The sequence below is a fragment of the Lathyrus oleraceus genome, chromosome 6, assembly GCF_024323335.1.
Source record: "Lathyrus oleraceus cultivar Zhongwan6 chromosome 6, CAAS_Psat_ZW6_1.0, whole genome shotgun sequence".
Lineage (NCBI taxonomy): Eukaryota > Viridiplantae > Streptophyta > Magnoliopsida > Fabales > Fabaceae > Lathyrus > Lathyrus oleraceus.
Genome location: NC_066584.1, coordinates 404,838,247 through 404,854,867, shown reverse-complemented (window position 1 = coordinate 404,854,867; position 16,621 = coordinate 404,838,247). Strand labels below are relative to the sequence as shown.

At 31.7% G+C, this 16,621-nt stretch overlaps 8 non-coding genes across 8 annotated transcripts; all 8 read left to right on the top strand.

Annotated features, from left to right (window-relative positions):
• The first annotated feature begins 945 nt into the window (after positions 1–945).
• TRNAA-UGC (transfer RNA alanine (anticodon UGC)) lies at positions 946–1,018 on the top strand. The gene has a single exon. It is a non-coding gene; the product is annotated as a tRNA-Ala (tRNA).
• A 1,019-nt stretch (positions 1,019–2,037) lies between these two features.
• On the top strand, positions 2,038–2,110 carry TRNAA-CGC (transfer RNA alanine (anticodon CGC)). Its single transcript has one exon. It is a non-coding gene; the product is annotated as a tRNA-Ala (tRNA).
• Positions 2,111–3,221: 1,111 nt separating this feature from the next.
• On the top strand, positions 3,222–3,294 carry TRNAA-UGC (transfer RNA alanine (anticodon UGC)). The gene has a single exon. It is a non-coding gene; the product is annotated as a tRNA-Ala (tRNA).
• A 1,020-nt stretch (positions 3,295–4,314) lies between these two features.
• On the top strand, positions 4,315–4,387 carry TRNAA-CGC (transfer RNA alanine (anticodon CGC)). Its single transcript has one exon. It is a non-coding gene; the product is annotated as a tRNA-Ala (tRNA).
• Positions 4,388–5,500: 1,113 nt separating this feature from the next.
• TRNAA-UGC (transfer RNA alanine (anticodon UGC)) lies at positions 5,501–5,573 on the top strand. The gene has a single exon. It is a non-coding gene; the product is annotated as a tRNA-Ala (tRNA).
• A 1,028-nt stretch (positions 5,574–6,601) lies between these two features.
• Positions 6,602–6,674, top strand: TRNAA-CGC (transfer RNA alanine (anticodon CGC)). The gene has a single exon. It is a non-coding gene; the product is annotated as a tRNA-Ala (tRNA).
• Positions 6,675–10,825: 4,151 nt separating this feature from the next.
• TRNAA-CGC (transfer RNA alanine (anticodon CGC)) lies at positions 10,826–10,898 on the top strand. The gene has a single exon. It is a non-coding gene; the product is annotated as a tRNA-Ala (tRNA).
• Positions 10,899–13,066: 2,168 nt separating this feature from the next.
• Positions 13,067–13,139, top strand: TRNAA-CGC (transfer RNA alanine (anticodon CGC)). The gene has a single exon. It is a non-coding gene; the product is annotated as a tRNA-Ala (tRNA).
• The last annotated feature ends 3,482 nt before the right edge of the window (positions 13,140–16,621 follow it).

The following is a 16,621-nucleotide window of genomic DNA, read 5'->3' as shown; positions in this document are numbered from 1 at the left end:
TAGTTCAATTTTCAATGAATTTATTGTTTAAACTTTTATAAAAACTTAGTTTTTAAGATTCTTAAAGAATGCCCCTGAGATTCTTAAAATAGTCAATAATGTAGTTTTAATTAACAATAAAATTTATTTTTAAAATTTTTAAAATCTTTAATTTTAATAAAATACATATTATTTATTAAATTTAACAGATGACGACGATAACTGTGATGAATATCTTATTTTTGTTTATATACAAGATATTTTTTAATTTAAAATAAAAGCTTTATATGTTTATCGGTGTTTTTGGTAAACAATCACAAGTATGAAATTCAGTGAGAGTAACTTGGAAACTCTCTAAAGCTATTTGTGCAAACAACTTGCACAAACACACATGCGTGTGAACTGAATGTAGTGTGACAAAAAGACTTTGAATGAAGTCAAGTTGTAATAAATGATAAGGTAAAAATGCAATAAATAACGTTAAATAAAGCAAAGAAAAGAGTACATGTTCTATTCAAGGAGACAAAAAAGATTTAAAAAAGGTGGACGTAGAAGCATACATGTTTCTCGCTCAATTGTTTCGCTCTATGACTCAAGTACTATAGTTGTATGGAGAATATGTATGAAATTTTATGACTTTTGATTCAATGTATGAGTCTGCTCTTTATTCTATTGACAAGATAACTGTCGACGGCGGTTTTGACCACTAGGGGCTCGTTGCATTTTCTCCACGTTCAGTTCTTCAGGATCCTACTAGTGCGCTTAAGTTTTTTTCAAGATGTTATCTCTTTGTAACCCATGTTGAGTGGTAACTGCTTTTCCAATTCTTCCACTTCGTCACGCCCTCTCGACGATAACTGCTCGAACGTGTTATCGACGATGCACATCAAAGCTTCGAGATTTATAAACATACCAAGTCTTTTACACCATGTTGTTTGGTCACCCAATCCCTTTACTTAAAATCAAGGGGGTGTAGCTCATATGGTAGAGCGCTCGCTTTGCATGCGAGAGGCACGGGGTTCGATTCCCCGCAGCTCCAATTATAATATTCAGTTAAGTTTTAAGTATATAAAAGATATTTTGATACTTCTAATTGTTATCTAGTTTGATTTTAATCATAGTTCAATTTGCAAGGCATTTATGGTACAAACTTTTATAAAAACTTAGTTTTTAAGATTCTTAAAGAGTGCCTCAGAGATTCTTAAAATAGTCATTAGTGTAATTTCAATTAATAATAAAAATAATTTTCAAATTTTTTAACATCTTTAATTTTTAATAAAACAAATATTATTTATTAAATTTAACAAATGAATACAATAATTGTCATGAATATCTTATTTTTGTTTATATACAATATATTTTTTTAATTTAAAATAAAAGCTTTATCTGTTTGTTTTGGTAAACAATCACAAGTATGAAATTCAGTGAGAGTAACTCGGAAAATCTCCAAAGCTATTTGTGCAAACAACTTGCACAAACACACATGCGTGTGAACTGAATGTAGTGTGACAAAAAGACTTTAAATGAAGTCAAGTAGTAATAAATGATAAGGTAGAAATGCAGTAAATAACATTAACTAAAGCAAAGAAAACAGTAAATGTTCTGTTTAAGGAGACAAGAAAGATTAAAAAAGGGTGGACGGAGACGCATACATGTTTCTCGCGCAACTGTTTCGCTCTATGACTCAGGTACTATAGTTGTATGGAGAATATGTATGAAATTTTACGACTTTTGATTCAATGTATAAGTGTGCTATTTATTCTATTGACAAGATAACTGTCGACGACGGTTATGACCACTAGGGGCTCGTTGCATTTTCTCCACGTTCAGCTCTTCAGGTTCATACTAGTGCGCGTAAGTGTTTTTCAAGATGTTATTATTTTGTAACCCACATTGAGTGGTAACTATTTTTCCACTTCTTCCACTTCGTCACGCCCTCACGACGATAATTTCTCCAACGTGTTATCGACGATGGACATCAAAGCTTTGAGACTTTTAAACTTACCAAGTCTTTTATACTATGTTGTTTGGTCACCCAATCCCTTTGGTTAAAATCAAGGGGGTGTAGCTCATATGGTAGAGCGCTCGCTTCGCATGCGAGAGGCACGGGGTTCGATTCCCCGCACTTCCAATTAATATTCATTTAAGTTTTAATTGTATTAAAATATATTTTAATACTTCTAATTATTATCTAGTTTGATTTTAACCAACGTCTAATTTTAAATGTTTTGCTAACAAATACCACCCGGGCACTCTTTAAGGATTATATATTAAGAAATTACTTTTTTTAAATGTTAAATAGTTCAATTTTCAATGAATTTATTGTTTAAACTTTTATAAAAACTTAGTTTTTAAGATTCTTAAAGAATGCCCCTGAGATTCTTAAAATAGTCAATAATGTAGTTTTAATTAACAATAAAATTTATTTTAAAATTTTTAAAATCTTTAATTTTAATAAAATACATATTATTTATTAAATTTAACAGATGACGACGATAACTGTGATGAATATCTTATTTTGTTTATATACAAGATATTTTTTAATTTAAAATAAAAGCTTTATATGTTTATCGGTGTTTTTGGTAAACAATCACAAGTATGAAATTCAGTGAGAGTAACTTGGAAACTCTCTAAAGCTATTTGTGCAAACAACTTGCACAAACACACATGCGTGTGAACTGAATGTAGTGTGACAAAAAGACTTTGAATGAAGTCAAGTTGTAATAAATGATAAGGTAAAAATGCAATAAATAACGTTAAATAAAGCAAAGAAAAGAGTACATGTTCTATTCAAGGAGACAAAAAAGATTTAAAAAAGGTGGACGTAGAAGCATACATGTTTCTCGCTCAATTGTTTCGCTCTATGACTCAAGTACTATAGTTGTATGGAGAATATGTATGAAATTTTATGACTTTTGATTCAATGTATGAGTCTGCTCTTTATTCTATTGACAAGATAACTGTCGACGGCGGTTTTGACCACTAGGGGCTCGTTGCATTTTCTCCACGTTCAGTTCTTCAGGATCCTACTAGTGCGCTTAAGTTTTTTTCAAGATGTTATCTCTTTGTAACCCATGTTGAGTGGTAACTGCTTTTCCAATTCTTCCACTTCGTCACGCCCTCTCGACGATAACTGCTCGAACGTGTTATCGACGATGCACATCAAAGCTTCGAGATTTATAAACATACCAAGTCTTTTACACCATGTTGTTTGGTCACCCAATCCCTTTACTTAAAATCAAGGGGGTGTAGCTCATATGGTAGAGCGCTCGCTTTGCATGCGAGAGGCACGGGGTTCGATTCCCCGCAGCTCCAATTATAATATTCAGTTAAGTTTTAAGTATATTAAAAGATATTTTGATACTTCTAATTGTTATCTAGTTTGATTTTAATCATAGTTCAATTTGCAAGGCATTTATGGTACAAACTTTTATAAAAACTTAGTTTTTAAGATTCTTAAAGAGTGCCTCAGAGATTCTTAAAATAGTCATTAGTGTAATTTCAATTAATAATAAAAATAATTTTCAAATTTTTTAACATCTTTAATTTTTAATAAAACAAATATTATTTATTAAATTTAACAAATGAATACAATAATTGTCATGAATATCTTATTTTTGTTTATATACAATATATTTTTTTAATTTAAAATAAAAGCTTTATCTGTTTGTTTTGGTAAACAATCACAAGTATGAAATTCAGTGAGAGTAACTCGGAAAATCTCCAAAGCTATTTGTGCAAACAACTTGCACAAACACACATGCGTGTGAACTGAATGTAGTGTGACAAAAAGACTTTAAATGAAGTCAGGTAGTAATAAATGATAAGGTAGAAATGTAGTAAATAACATTAACTAAAGCAAAGAAAACAGTAAATGTTCTGTTTAAGGAGACAAGAAAGATTAAAAAAGGGTGGACGGAGACGCATACATGTTTCTCGCGCAACTGTTTCGCTCTATGACTCAGGTACTATAGTTGTATGGAGAATATGTATGAAATTTTACGACTTTTGATTCAATGTATAAGTGTGCTATTTATTCTATTGACAAGATAACTGTCGACGACGGTTATGACCACTAGGGGCTCGTTGCATTTTCTCCACGTTCAGCTCTTCAGGTTCATACTAGTGCGCGTAAGTGTTTTTCAAGATGTTATTATTTTGTAACCCACATTGAGTGGTAACTATTTTTCCACTTCTTCCACTTCGTCACGCCCTCACGACGATAATTTCTCCAACGTGTTATCGACGATGGACATCAAAGCTTTGAGACTTTTAAACTTACCAAGTCTTTTATACTATAATGTTTGGTCACCCAATCCCTTTGGTTAAAATCAAGGGGGTGTAGCTCATATGGTAGAGCGCTCGCTTCGCATGCGAGAGGCACGGGGTTCGATTCCCCGCACTTCCAATTAATATTCATTTAAGTTTTAATTGTATTAAAATATATTTCAATACTTCTAATTATTATCTAGTTTGATTTTAACCAACGTCTAATTTTAAATGTTTTGCTAACAAATACCACCCGGGCACTCTTTAAGGATTATATATTAAGAAATTACTTTTTTTAAATGTTAAATAGTTCAATTTTCAATGAATTTATTGTTTAAACTTTTATAAAAACTTAGTTTTTAAGATTCTTAAAGAATGCCCCTGAGATTCTTAAAATAGTCAATAATGTAGTTTTAATTAACAATAAAATTTATTTTTAAAATTTTTAAAATCTTTAATTTTTAATAAAATACATATTATTTATTAAATTTAACAGATGACGACGATAACTGTGATGAATATCTTATTTTTGTTTATATACAAGATATTTTTAATTTAAAATAAAAGCTTTATATGTTTATCGGTGTTTTTGGTAAACAATCACAAGTATGAAATTCAGTGAGAGTAACTTGGAAACTCTCTAAAGCTATTTGTGCAAACAACTTGCACAAACACACATGCGTGTGAACTGAATGTAGTGTGACAAAAAGACTTTGAATGAAGTCAACTTGTAATAAATGATAAGGTAAAAATGCAATAAATAACGTTAAATAAAGCAAAGAAAAGAGTACATGTTCTATTCAAGGAGACAAAAAAGATTTAAAAAAGGTGGAAGTAGAAGCATACATGTTTCTCGCTCAATTGTTTCGCTCTATGACTCAAGTACTATAGTTGTATGGAGAATATGTATGAAATTTTATGACTTTTGATTCAATGTATGAGTCTGCTCTTTATTCTATTGACAAGATAACTGTCGACGGCGGTTTTGACCACTAGGGGCTCGTTGCATTTTCTCCACGTTCAGTTCTTCAGGATCCTACTAGTGCGCTTAAGTTTTTTTCAAGATGTTATCTCTTTGTAACCCATGTTGAGTGGTAACTGCTTTTCCAATTCTTCCACTTCGTCACGCCCTCTCGACGATAACTGCTCGAACGTGTTATCGACGATGCACATCAAAGCTTCGAGATTTATAAACATACCAAGTCTTTTACACCATGTTGTTTGGTCACCCAATCCCTTTACTTAAAATCAAGGGGGTGTAGCTCATATGGTAGAGCGCTCGCTTTGCATGCGAGAGGCACGGGGTTCGATTCCCCGCACCTCCAATTATAATATTCAGTTAAGTTTTAAGTATATTAAAAGATATTTCGATACTTCTGATTATTATCTAGTTTGATTTTAATCATAGTTCAATTTGCAAGGCATTTATGGTACAAACTTTTATAAAAACTTAGTTGTTAAGATTCTTAAAGAGTGCCTCAGAGATTCTTAAAATAGTCATTAGTGTAATTTCAATTAATAATAAAAATAATTTTCAAATTTTTTAACATCTTTAATTTTTAATAAAACAAATATTATTTATTAAATTTAACAAATGAATACAATAATTGTCATGAATATCTTATTTTTGTTTATATACAATATATTTTTTTAATTTAAAATAAAAGCTTTATCTGTTTATCGGTTTGTTTTGGTAAACAATCACAAGTATGAAATTCAGTGAGAGTAACTCGGAAAATCTCCAAAGCTATTTGTGAAAACAACTTGCACAAACACACATGCGTGTGAACTGAATGTAGTGTGACAAAAAGACTTTAAATGAAGTCAAGTAGTAATAAATGATAAGGTAGAAATGCAGTAAATAACATTAACTAAAGCAAAGAAAACAGTAAATGTTCTGTTTAAGGAGACAAAAAAGATTAAAAAAGGGTGGACGCAGACGCATACATGTTTCTCGCGCAACTGTTTCGCTCTATGACTCAGGTACTATAGATGTATGGAGAATATGTATGAAATTTTACGACTTTTGATTCAATGTATAAGTGTGCTATTTATTCTATTGACAAGATAACTGTCGACGACGGTTATGACCACTAGGGGCTCGTTGCAATTTCTCCACGTTTAGCTCTTCAGGTTCATACTAGTGCGCTTAAGTGTTTTTCAAGATGTTATCATTTTGTAACCCACATTGAGTGGTAACTACTTTTCCACTTCTTCCACTTCGTCACGCCCTCACGACGATAATTTCTCCAACGTGTTATCGACGATGGACATCAAAGCTTTGAGACTTTTAAACTTACCAAGTCTTTTATACTATGTTGTTTGGTCACCCAATCCCTTTGGTTAAAATCAAGGGGGTGTAGCTCATATGGTAGAGCGCTCGCTTCGCATGCGAGAGGCACGGGGTTTGATTCCCCGCACTTCCAATTAATATTCATTTAAGTTTTAATTATATTAAAATATATTTTAATACTTCTAATTATTATCTAGTTTGATTTTAACCAACGTCTAATTTTAAATGTTTCGCTAACAAATACCACCCGGGCACTCTTTAAGGATTATATATTAAGAAATTACTTTTTTTAAATGTCAAATAGTTCAATTCTCAATGAATTTATTGTTTAAACTTTTATAAAAACTTAGTTTTTAAGATTCTTAAAGAGTGCCCCAGAGATTCTTAAAATAGTCATAAATGTAGTTTTAATTAATAATAAAATTTATTTTTAAATTTTTTAAAATCTTTAATTTTTAATAAAATACATATTATTTATTAAATTTAACAGATGACAACAATAACTGTCATGAATATCTTATTTTTGTTTATATACAAGATATTTTTTAGTTTAAAATAAAAGCTTTATATGTTTATCGGTGTTTTTGGTAAACAATCACAAGTATGAAATTCAGTGAGAGTAACTTGGAAAATCTCTAAAGCTATTTGTGCAAACAACTTGCACAAACACACATGCGTGTGAACTGAATGTAGTGTGACAAAAAGACTTTGAATGAAGTCAAGTTGTAATAAATGATATGGTAAAAATGCAATAAATAACGTTAAATAAAGCAAAGAATAAAGTACATGTTCTATTCAAGAAGACAAAAAAGATTTAAAAAAGGTGGACGTAGAAGCATACATGTTTCTCGCTCAATTGTCTATGACTCAAGTACTATAGTTGTATGGAGAATATGTATGAAATTTTATGAATTTTGATTCAATGTATGAGTCTGCTCTTTATTCTATTGACAAGCTAACTGTCGACGACGGTTTTGACCACTAGGGGCTCGTTGCATTTTCTCCACGTTCAGTTCTTCAGGATCCTACTAGTGCGCTTAAGTTTTTTTCAAGATGTTATCTTTTTGTAACCAATGTTGAGTGGTAACTGCTTTTCCAATTCTTCCACTTCGTCACGCCCTCTCGACGATAACTGCTCGAACGTGTTATCGACGATGCACATCAAAGCTTCGAGACTTATAAACTTACCAAGTCTTTTATACTATGTTGTTCGGTCACCCAAACCCTTTGGTTTAAATCAAGGGTGTGTAGATCATATGGTAGAGCGCTCGCTTTGCATGCGAGAGGCACGGGGTTCGATTCCCTGCACCTCCAATTATAATATTTCAGTTAAGTTTTATGTATATTAAAAGATATTTTGATACTTCTAATTGTTATCTAGTTTGATTTTAACCATAGTTCAATTTGCAATGCATTTATGGTACAAACTTTTATAAAAACTTAATTTTTAAGATTCTTAAAGAGTGCCGCAAAGATTCTTAAAATAGTCATTAGTGTAATTTCAATTAATAATAAAAATAATTTTCAAATTTTTTAACATCTTTAATTTTTAATAAAACAATCATTATTTATTAAATTTAACAAATGAATACAATAATTGTCATGAATATCTTATTTTTGTTTATATACAATATATTTTTTTAATTTAAAATAAAAGCTTTATCTCTTTATCGGTTTGTTTTGGTAAACAATCACAAGTATGAAATTCAATGAGAGTAACTCGGAAAATCTCCAAAGCTATTTGTGCAAACAACTTGCACAAACACACACGCGTGTGAACTGAATGTAGTGTGACAAAAAGACTTTAAATGAAGTCAAGTAGTAATAAATGATAAGATAGAAATGTAGTAAATAACGTTAAATAAAGCAATGAAAAGAGAAAATGTTATGTTTAAGGAGACAAAAAAGATTTAAAAAGGGTGGACGCAGACGCATACATGTTTCTCGCGCAACTGTTTCGCTCTATGACTCGGGTACTATAGTTGTATGGAGAATATGTATGAAATTTTACGACTTTTGATTCAATGTATAAGTGTGCTATTTATTCTATTGACAAGATAACTGTCGACGACGGTTATGACCACTAGGGGCTCGTTGCATTTTCTCCACGTTCAGTTCTTCAGGTTCATACCTGTGCGCTTAAGTGTTTTTCAAGATGTTATCATTTTGTAACCCACATTGAGTGGTAACTACTTTTCCACTTCGTCAAGCCCTCCCGATGATAACTGCTCCAATGTGTTATAGACGATGGACGTCGAAGCTTTGAGACTATTAAACCTACCAAGTCTTTTATACCATGTTGTTTGGTCACCCAATCCCTTTGGTTAAAATCAAGGGTTTGTAGCTCATATGGTAGAGCACTTGCTTCGCATGCGAGAGGCACGAGGTTCGATTCGCCGCACTTCCAATTAATATTCATTTAAGTTTCAATTATATTAAAATATATTTTAATACTTCTAAGTATTATCTAGTTTGATTTTAACCAACGTCTAATTTTAAATGTTTTGCTAACAAATACCACCCGGGCACTCTTTAAGGATTATATATTAAGAAATTACTTTTTTTAAATGTCAAATAGTTCAATTTGCAATGAATTTATTGTATAAACGTTTATGAAAACTTAGTTTTTAAGATTCTTAAAGAGTGCCCCAGAGATTCTTAAAATAGTCAATAATGTAGTTTTAATTAATAATAAAATTTATTTTTAAAATTTTTAAAATCTTTAATATTTAATAAAATACATATTATTTATTCAATTTAACAGATGACAACAATAATTGTGATGAATATCTTATTTTTGTTTATATACAAGATATTTTTTAATTTAAAATAAAAGCTTTATATGTTTATCGATGTTTTTGGTAAACAATCACAAGTATGAAATTCAGTGAGAGTAACTTGGAAAATCTCTAAAGCTATTTGTGCAAACAACTTGCACAAACACACATGCGTGTGTACTGAATGTAGTGTGACAAAAAGACTTTGAATGAAGACTAGTCGTAATAAATGATAGGGTAAAAATGCAATAAATAACGTTAAATAAAGCAAAGAAAAGAGTACATGTTCTATTCAAGGAGACAAAAAAGATTTAAAAAAGGTGGACGTAGAAGCATACATGTTTCTCGCTCAATTGTTTCGCTCTATGACTCCAGTACTATAGTTGTATGGAGAATATGTATGAAGTTTTATGACTTTTGATTCAATGTATGAGTCTGCTCTTTATTCTATTGACAAGATAATTGTCAACGGCGGTTTTGACCACTAGGGGCTCGTTGCATTTTCTCCACGTTCAGTTCTTCAGGATCCTACTAGTGCGCTTAAGTTTTTTTCAAGATGTTATCTTTTTGTAACCCATGTTGAGTGGTAACTGCTTTTCCGATTTGTCACGCCCTCTCGTCGATAATTGCTCCAACGTGTTATCGACGATGGACATCAAAGCTTTAAAATTTATAAACTTGCCAAGTCTTTTATACCATGTTGTTTGGTAACCCAATCCCTTTGGTTAAAATCAAATGGGTGTAGTTCATATGGTAGAGCGCTCGCTCATGAATATCTTATTTTTGTTTTTATACAATATATTTTTTTAATTTAAAATAAAAGCTTTATCTATTCATCGGTGTTTTTGGTAAACAATCACAAGTATGAAATTTAGTGAGAGTAACTCGAAAAATCTCCAAAACTATTTGTGGAAACAACTTGCACAAACACACATGCATGTGAATTTAGTGTAGTGTGATAAAAAGACATTAAATGAAGTCAAGTTGTAATAAATGATAAGGTAGAAATGCAGTAAATAATGTTAAATAAATCAAAGAAAAGAGTACATGTTCTATTTAAGGAGACAAAAAAGATTTAAAAAGGGTGGACGCAGACACATATAGTTTCTCGCTCACCTGTTTCGTTCTATGACTCGGGTACTATAGTTGTATGGAGAGTATGTATGAAATTTTGCAACCTTTGATTTAATGTATGAGTCTGCTATTTATTCTATTGACAAGATAATTGTCGACTGCAGTTATGACCACTAGGGGCTCGTTGCATTTTCTCCAAGTTGAGTTCCTCAGGTTCTTACTAGTGCGCTTAAGTGTTTTTCAAGATGTTATCTTTTTGTAACCCATGGTGAGTGGTAACTGCTTTTCCACTTCTTCCACTTCGTCAAGCCCTCTCGACGATAACTGCTCCAACGTGTTATCGACGATGCATATCAAAGCTTCGAGACTTATAAACTTACTAAGTCTTTTATTCCATGTTGTTTGGTCAACCAATCCTTTTGGTTAAAATCAAGGGGGTGTAGCTCATATGGTAGAGCGCTCGCTTCGCATGCGAGAGGCACGGGGTTCGATTCCCCGCACCTCCAATTAATATTCATTTAAGTTTTAATTATATTACAATATATTTTAATACTTCTAATTGTTATCTAGTTTGATTTTAATTTGCAATGCATTTATTGTACAAACTTTTATAAAAACATAGTTTTTAAGATTCTTAAAGAATGCCCAAGAGATTCTTAAAATAATCATTAGTGTAATTTCAATTAATAATAAAAATTATTTTTAATATTTTTAAAATCTTTAATTTTTAATAAAATAATTTTTATTTATTAAATTTAACAAATGACAACAATAACTGTCATGAATATCTTATTTTTGTTTATATACAATATATTTTTTAATTTAAAGTAAAAGCTTTATCTGTTTATTGGTATTTTTGTTAAACAATCACAAGTATGAAATTCATTGAGAGTATCTTTGAAAATCTCCAAAGCTATTTGTGCAAACAACTTGCCCAAACACACATGCGTGCGAACTTAATGTAGTGTGACAAAAAGACTTTAAATGAATTCAAGTTGTAATAAATGATAAGGTAGAACTACAGTAAATAACGTTAAATAAAGCAAAGAAAAGAGTACATCTTGCTATTTAAGGAGACAAAAAAGATTAAAAAATGGTGGACGCAGACGCATACATGTTTCTCACTCAACTGTTTCGCTCTATAAATCGGGTATTATAGTTGTATGGAGAGTATGTATGAATTTTTAAAACTTTTAATTCAATGTATAAGTCTGCTACTTATTCTATTGACGAGATAACTGTCGATGACGGTTATGACCACTAGGGGCTCGTTGCATTTTCTCCATGTTCAGTTCTTCAGGTTCCTACTAGTGCGCTTAAGTGTTTTTCAAGATGTTATCTTTTTGTATCCCATGTTGAGTGGTAACCACTTTTCCACTTCGTCACGCCCTCTCGACGATAACTGCTCCAACGTGTTATCGATGATGAACATCAAAGTTTTGAGACTTATAAACTTACCAAGTCTTTTATACGATGTTGTTTGGTCACCCAATCCCTTTGGTTAAAATCTAGGGGGTGTAGCTCATATAGTAGAGCGCTCGCTTCGCATGCGAGAGGCACGGGGTTTGATTCCCTGCACCTCCAATTAATATTCATTTAAGTTTTAATTATATTAAAATATATTTTAATACTTATAATTGTTATCTAGTTTGATTTTAACCAACGTCTAATTTTAAATGTTTTGCTAACAAATTCCACCAGGGCATTCTTTAAGGATTATATATTAAGAAATTACTTTTTCTAAAAGTCAAATAGTTCAATTTGCAATGCGTTTATTGTACAAACTTTTATAAAAACTTAGTTTTTAAGATTCCGAAAGAGTGCCCAAGATATTCTTAAAATAGTCATTAGTGTAGTTTTAATTAATAATAAAAATTATTTTAAATTTTTTAAAATCTTTAATTTTTAATCAAATAAATATTATTTATTAAATTAAACAAATGACAACAATACCTGTCATGAATATCACATTTTTGTTTATATATAATATATATTTTTTAATTTAAAATAAAAGCTTTATCTGTTTATCGGAGTTTTTTGTAAACAATTAAAAGTATGAAATTCAGTGAGAGTAACTTGTAAAATCTCCAAAGCTATTTGTGCAAACAACTTGCACAAACACACATGCGTGTGAACTGAATGTAGTGTGACAAAAAGAATTTAAATGAAGTCAAGTTGTAATAAATGATAAGGTAGGAATGTAGTAAATAACGTTAAATAAAGCAAAGAAAAGAGTACATGTTCTATTTAAGGAGACAAAAAAGATTAAAAAAGGGTTGACGCAGACACATACATGTTTCTCGCTCAACTATTTCTCTCTATAACTCGGGTACTATAGTTGTATGGAGAGAATGTATGAAATTTTGAGACCTTTGATTCAATGTATGAGTCTGCTATTTATTCTATTGACAAGATAACTGTCGACGACGGTTATGACCATGTTCAGTTCTTCAGGTTTCTACTAGTGCGCTTAAGTATTTTTCAAGATGTTATTTTTTTATAACCAACGTTGAGTGGTAACTGTTTTTCCACTTTTTCCACTTTGTCACGCCCTCTCGACGATAACTGCTCTAACGTGTTATCGACGATGGACATCAAAGCTTTGAGACTTTTAAACTTACCAAGTCTTTCATATCATGTTGTTTGGTCACCCAATTCCTTTGGTTAAAATCTAGGGGGTGTAGCTCATATAGTAGAGCGCTCGTTTCGCATGCGAGAGGCACGGGGTTCGATTCCCCGCACCTCCAATTAATGTTCATTTAAGTTTTAATTATATTAAAATATATTTTAATACTTCTAATTGTTATCTAGTTTGATTTTAATCAAAGTCTAATTTTAAATGTTTTGATAACAAATGCCACCAGATCACTCTTTAAGGATTCTATATTAAGAAATTACTCTTTTTAAAAGTCAAATGGTTCAATTTACAATGCATTTATGTCCAAACTTTTATAAAAACTTAGTTTTTAAGATTCCTAAAGAGTGCCCAAGAGATTCATGAAATAGTCATTAGTGTAATTTTAATTAATAATAATAAAAAATTAAAATCTTTCATTTTTAATAAAATTAATATTATTTATTAAATTTAATAAATGGCAACAATAACTGTCATGAATATCTTATTTTTTTATATATAATATATATTTTAAATTTAAAATAAAAGCTTTATCTGTTTATCGGTGCTTTTGTTAAACAATCATGAGTATGAAATTCAGTGAGAGTAACTCGGAAAATCTCCAAAGTTATTTGTGCAAAGAATTTGCGCAAACACACATGCATGTGAACTGAATGTAGTGTGATAAAAAGACTTTAAATGAAGTCAAGTTGTAATAAATGATAAGGTAGAAATGCACTAAATAACGTTAAATAAAGCAAAGAAAAGAGTACATGTTTTGTTTAAGGAGACAAAAAAGATTTAAAAAGGGTGGACGCAAACGCATACATGTTTCTCGCTCTATGAATCGGGTATTATAGTGGTATGGAGAGTACGTATGAAATTTGGCGACCTTTGATTCAATATATGAGTCTTCTATTTATTCTATTGACAAGATACCTGTCGACGGCGGTTATGACCACTAGGGGCTCGTTGCATTTTCTCCACGTTCAGTTCTTTAGGTTCCTACTAGTGCACTTAAGTGTTTTTCAAGATGCTATCTTTTTGTAACCCACGTTGAGTGGTAACTTCTTTTCCACTTCTTCCACTTCGTCACCCCCTCTCGATGATAACTGCTCCAACGTGTTATCGACGATGCACATCAAAGCTTCGAGACTTATAAACTTACCAAGTCTTTTATACTATGTTGTTTGGTCACTCAATCCTTTTGGTGGAATGAGGGCTCATATCGACTGTCCCTCTCGAGATTCATGACATGTTTCCTAACACTGGATCTTGGGGATTTCTCCATGAGAGTCCTCCAAACCATGTCTAGCTGTATCGATGACTTTGGTCGACCCTTCATAATTGGTCTGTCGACCACCTGCCATTAATGCTTCCTTAAATAAAACTTCATTAATCTTCTCATATCTTTAGGGAGAAAATCCAAGTGTAATAGATGCCCCCCCCCCCCCAAATGTCATTGTCGACCTACATCTAAATGAAGAAAAAGTGGCATTGTTTGTAACTACTTTATCACGGTTCACATTTTGCGCCACGTCACATCATGCTCGTTGTCAGTAATTATGACTAACTTTCTATCAATGTACATGTAAGTGTTGTGCATGCAGGATCACTTTAATTACTTCCTATTTCATAGGAATATTCAGTGAAACGACACTGCTCCAATTTCCATTTTTCTTTCGCCATGGATTTTTATGAAACTTATCGAATCAAATTCCATGTGGTCGATTCTTCTCACACAAAATTGAACTGTTTCTGCATCTGCTATTTTGACATGTTTTTTTAAAATTCTTTCCATATTTTCGTTTCTATAGCTTAATACAAACCCTATCCATTCCTCTTTCTCACGTTCTTGCTTAACGAAAAGAGAAAAATCATATTCTTCATTGGCTCTCCCCTTACAACGCCATGAAGGATTTGCAACTGAGATTGAGCTTCCTATTATTCCGGATGACCATGTGTTAAAGCGGTAAAGCAACACAAAAAGAAAGTATTTTGATTTTTATCGTCTCCACAGGGATTGGTGCAACATCAACATCGTTCAACGATCTCTACAATTTTAAGCTTGGGTTTGTAAGATTTGAATTTAAAGTTAAGTTATGTAAAATGGATGAATAAATAAATAAAGCTTCAGAGAGATATGAGAGCTTTATAGGATTGAATTTCATCCATCGATCGAACATGTAATTTACCAACCAGTTATGTAGAATCTAAACACTTATCAGTATCATCATGTATCACTCACAACAGGGTTCATGTCTAAACTTTCGTTGGGAGTTCAACTGTATTGTCTAATTGATGATCTCTCAGTCTATCAAACAATACAGAGCATTAAGATTTGATACTCACGCGAATGTTAAATCTAAATCTATGTCTAGAGTTTAACGTCTAACATATGATTATCCTAGGTCAAGATTCGAAGAGTATTTCTCAATAGCAGTTCAAATCGACATGTAAATAGTGAAACAAAGATAACACCGGTATATATTCATAAATATATCGTACATAACACCATGATTACTAAAAATACATACTTTAATAGTAAACTTACATACAATCCCAACAAGAAAAGGATTTAAGAAAAGAATGAAGATGAAAAAACATTCACCACGATTTTCCAACGATAAAGGTAAATCCACCTCCGGATCTTCAAGAAGCACCCTCACTTGTTGTTTTCTAAGTATTTATCTCTCCTAACTAAACATGGTGGCTTAAAAATGTAATAAAATTCAGAGCCCCTATAAAAATTAACATGTGATTCAATATATACAAGTCAAAATTTTCCTCTCTCGCCCAACGAATATCACTTTATTGCCCATCTATCACTCAGAAATGCATCAAACCGCCTTTGGAAAATATCTACATTTTCCCGGTGACCAAGGTCTTGCCCGACGGACTCAAGTTCTCCAAACCTCACATGGACACCATGACGTAGTTATGCCTCAGCCCAAAGTCTGGAAGGCCTCACTTTTGGTTTACCAGAGCTCGTTGGGCGAGCTCGCTTCTTTCTAGCTATTGCTCGCCCGACGAGCATGCTTTATTTTCAACAAATTTGCTTTGCTCCTAACTTCTTGGTTTTGTGCCTTTATTATTTTGTTTCCTGCACACTTAGCATACACATCAAGGATACCAAAGCCAAATTCAAAATATATAACATTCTATAAAAAAATCAGAAAAATTAATTATTGAAATCACAAATTATAGTTGAAAAATACCAAGTTTTAATGTACAAATATAGTCCAAATTTGCACTTATCAAACTCTCCCTAACTTAAAACTTTGTTTGTACTTAAACAATGGTCATTCAAACCTAAATAAACAAGAGCAACTACTAAGAAATCATTATCAACAAGTTTTTAGAAACAAAAACAAATGTATGGTTCAAATTGCAAAAGTCCAAGCAAAGTAATGCTTACCACTATACTACAATGACACCATGATCATGAAACAAATTCTAAGCACAAAACACATGTCAAAATTCTAATATAACACAATTTCAAAAATTAATCACACCTAGCACACAACTTCATCGATGGATGAAAAATAAACATGAGGGACTTGACTCGCACCCAATAATCTTACTAACATATAGATCTAATTATGCATTTATCCA